Source organism: Artemia franciscana, unplaced genomic scaffold (genome assembly GCF_032884065.1).
Source record: "Artemia franciscana unplaced genomic scaffold, ASM3288406v1 PGA_scaffold_131, whole genome shotgun sequence".
Classification (NCBI taxonomy): domain Eukaryota; kingdom Metazoa; phylum Arthropoda; class Branchiopoda; order Anostraca; family Artemiidae; genus Artemia; species Artemia franciscana.
The window spans coordinates 204,125-208,743 of record NW_027062626.1 but is presented as its reverse complement, the minus strand read 5'-3'; positions in this window follow the sequence as shown (position 1 = coordinate 208,743).

Sequence of the window (4,619 nt, the reverse complement as noted above, 5' to 3'; positions counted from 1 at the left end):
CCAATCATCATCGCTATCATTTTCAGTTTTGATATGTTTTGACTCTCGCTGTCCAGGTGGATCTTCATCTAACTGCGCGGTTTTGCGTTCTTTAGCCTCAAGCCTGTTTCCTTGCTGTTCTTTTGATTCCTCGGCACGCTTTCTTTTCTGACTTTCTCTATCAGCAGCAAGTTTTTTGGCATAGACTCTTTGAGCATCTTCATCGGATATATATAAAAATAAGTTGTCTGTGGATCTGTGGATCTGTGGATCTGTGGATCAGGTGACGTCATGTTTCGGCTGACGTCATGAAATTAGTTGCCGTCATTTTTGCTTTGAAGGTGACGTCATTCAAGTTATATAAGACATATGTTCGCGTAGAATTCTATTAATGTTTAAGTTTACAATGTCTGATGAAGATGCTGAAAGAGTCTATGCCAAAAAACTTGCTGCTGATAGAGAAAGTCAGAAAAGAAAGCGTGCCGAGGAATAAAAAGAACAGCAAGGAAACAGGCTTGAGGCTAAAGAACGCAAAACCGCGCAGTTAGATGAAGATCCACCTGGACAGCGAGAGTCAAAACATATTAAAACTGAAAATGATAGCGATGATGATTGGGTTTGGGATTTTGACTTGGAAAAGGTCATCAATGACTACCAGATTTTAGTTAAAAAACAAAGGTTCGGCGATATGTATTTCATAGTGAAGCTGAAAAATAAAGAAGAAAAAGAAAACTGAAAAAAGAAAAAAGAGAAATTACAGACTGGGATACCGGGACACAAATGACGACCGGGACACAGGGAATATAAATGACGACCAGGACACAGGTATTTCAGAATATCGTTCAAAGACAAATTTTTAATTGTAAGAAGACCGTTGAAAAGGAAATTTCTAATTGTAAAATGACTGAAAAACCTACAATGGCAACGGTACCACCATCGAAGTAGATAACCAGTGGGTTTACGGTCAACCTACCATCTTCAAAGATACCACGATAGGAAGACTCTACACCGTTCACCCCAATCAACATGAATGCTTCTTTCTACGCCTGCTTTTGGTGAATGTACCCGGTCCGACATCCTTTGAGTATTTGAGAACTGTAAACGGTACTATACATGACACTTACCGTAGTGCATGCCAAGCTCTGAATTTATTGGAGAATGACCAACACTGGGATAACTGCATCAATGACGCGTGCGAAACGTCAACCCCAAGTCAAATTCGTACACTTGCTCTCCATCAGCTCCTACAGAGTTATGGGAAAAATATAAGTAAAAAATGTCCGAAGATATACTCCATCGAAAACAGTTAGAGACGTCAGAAATGACTTTTGATTTTACATCAGAAATTTATAACGACACTTTAGTTATTATAGAAGATTTGTGCGTACGTATGGCAAACAAACCTCTTCAGGATTTGGGAATGCCTTCACCTAACCGTATCGCTGCTGTTTCGACATGTGTAGAATTGGATCGTGAACAAAGTTACAGTACGAGTGATCTATTGTCGTATGTACAAAATAACATTTACAAGTTAACGTCGGAACAAAAAGACATTTATGATACGATAGACTCAATTTCAGGACGTATACAACTACCTGCTGATTTCTGTAGTTTAGTGACGTCCAAAAATGAATTGATTGAAAAAGTATTTCCGAATATTCTAAAAAATTATAAAAATAATAAATGGCTAAGTGAAAGAGCGATTCTCGCACCCAAAAATATAGACGTCCACGAAATCAACAATATTGTTTTGACCAAGATTCGAGACCAGGCAGTCCTTTGCAAGTCAGTCGACACAGTTTTGGAACCAAATGAAGCGGTTAATTATCCATCTGAATTTTTAAATTCCATATATCTTTCAGGGTTTCCACCACACGTGCTACAACTAAAAATAGGCGACCCACCAAAGCTTTACAATGGCACGCGACTTGCCGTAAAAAAAACAATGGAAAGCCTAATAAAGGCGACAATCTTGACAGGGCATTTTGAGGGTAAGGCTGTTCTTATTCCTCGCATTCCCATGATTCCAACGGATCTGCCTTTTCAATTTAAAAGATTACAATTCCCAATTCGATTAGCATTTGCAATCACCATTAACAAAGCTCAAGGTCAATCATTAGAAAAATGTGGTATGGTCAATCATTAGAAAAATGTGGTATAGATCTTAATACTGATTGTTTTTCCCATGGACAATTGTACGTTGCATGTTCGAGGGTCGGTAAACCTGACAATCTATTTATATGCAGCGACAATTGGACAGCGAAGAATGTTGTATATTCGCAAGTTTTACGCAGTTAATTTGTATTGTATCCATCTATCTATCTATCTATATAAAAACGAGTTGTGTGTATGCATGTTTGTTTGTTTGTAAAAAGAGCGTTTGCATATGACGTCATTATTAGTGCATACGGCTTTGTATATGCACAGACAATGGGAAAGCCAAGAATGTTGTATATTCGCAATTTTTACGTAGTTTAACTCCTGCAGACGAAATGAATGCTTGCCTGAAAAATTCTAATTTATGGGCACACGTAAAAATATTAAAATTAACTACAAATATGCGTATCCGATTGCAAAACGATGATTCTGGTCAAACATTTTCAGATCAATTGCTGGCAATTGGAAACGGAAAGCTTCCAGTAGTGGGAAAGCCAAAAATGTTGTATATTCGCAATTTTTACGTAGTTTGAAACACATATATAAATCTATCTATATTCACAGGTGGGACACAGGGACACAACTACAATGGCGCGTAACTAATATGGCGCGTAACGACTTACGCGCGCGGGGGGGCTTGGGGGGCGCGAAGCGCCCCACCAACTAGGTGTTGGGGTGGCGCGAAGCGCCACCCCAACAGCTAGTATATATATATATATATATATATATATATATATATACTAGCTGTTGGGGTGGCGCTTCGCGCCACCCCAACACCTAGTTGGTGGGGGCGCTTCGCGCCCCCCCCAAGCCCCCCCGCGCGCGTAAGTCGTTACGCGCCATAATAGTTACGCGCCATTGTAGTTGTGTCCCTATGTTATATAAACTTGCGAATATACAACATTCTTTGCTGTCCCATTGTCTTTGCATATAAATAGATTGTCAGGTTATCCCCCTGTTTCCCCCGGTGTCCCCGTTGTAGTTGTGTCCCTGTGTCCCGGTCGTCATTTATATTCCCTGTGTCCCGGGTCCCGGTCATCATTTGTATCCCGGTGTCCCGGTCTGTATATACATTCGTTTTTTAGTTTTGTTTTTCTCCTTTATTTTTTTCCTTTTTTTCGTTTTTAGCTTATTTAGATTTTTAGATTTTTTAGTTTTTTTTATTAGTTTTTAGTTTTTATTTCTTTTTAGTTTTTTTGTCCCGGTCGTCATATATATCCCCCTGTTTCCCCCGGTGTCCCCGTTGTAGTTGTGTCCCTGTGTCCCGGTCGTTATTTATTTTTTAGTTTTTTACCTTTTTTTAGTTTTTTTAGTTTTTTAGCTTTTTTATTTTTTTTATTAGTTTTTAGTTTTTTTGTAGTTTTTGCCTTTTTTTTAGTTTTTTTAGTTTTTTAGCTTTTTTATTAGTTTTTAGTTTTTTTTGTAGTTTTTGCCTTTTTTTAGTTTTTTTAGTTTTTTAGCTTTTTTATTTTTTTTATTAGTTTTTAGTTTTTTTTGTAGTTTTTGCCTTTTTTTAGTTTTTTCAGTTTTGACGTCACCTGATCCAGTTTTTTCAGGTGACGTCACCTGATCCACGATCCACAGATCCACAGACAACTTATTTTTATATATATAGATAGTTTTTTTTTTTTACTTATGTCCTGGTCGTCATTTATACTCCCTGTGTCCCGGTGCTTTGTTGATTGCTAATCGAACATTCCTTTTGTCCTGGTCGCTTTCTCTTTGAGTGTCGTCATTTATTAGTTTTTTCCTTTTTTTTTTTTAGTTTTTTATTGGTTTTTACCTTTATTTTAGCTTATTTTTCAGTTTTTTCCTTTTTTTTAGTTTTTTTTTATTTTTTATTTTTTTTATTTTTTTACCTTTTTTTAGTTTTTTTAGTTTTTTTAGTTTTTTAGCTTTTTTACTTTTTTTATTAGTTTTTAGTTTTTTTTTGTAGTTTTTGCCTTTTTTTAGTTTTTTCAGTTTTTTTTTTAGTTTTTTATTGGTTTTTACCTTTATAGTTTTTTTAGTTTTTTAGCTTTTTTATTTTTTTTATTAGTTTTTAGTTTTTTTTTGTAGTTTTTGCCTTTTTTTAGTTTTTTCAGTTTTGACGTCACCTAATCCAGTTTTTTCAGGTGACGTCACCTGACACATCCATCCACACATCCATCCACACATCCACAGACAGACAACTTATTTTTATATATATAGATATATATATATATATATATATATATGTTTTTAACTACGTAAAACTTGCGAATATACAACATTCTTTGCTGTCCCATCGTCTGTGCATATAAATAGATTGTCAGGTTTACCGACTCTTGAACATGCAACGCATAATGGTCCATGGGAAAACAATCCGTATTCAGATCTATACCTCATGATTCTATTGATTGCCCTTGCGCTTTGTTGATGGTGATTGCTAATCGACCATTTCCTTTGTCGCCGTCGTCATTTATATATCCCCCTGTGCCCCCCGGCGTCCCCGTTGTAGTTGT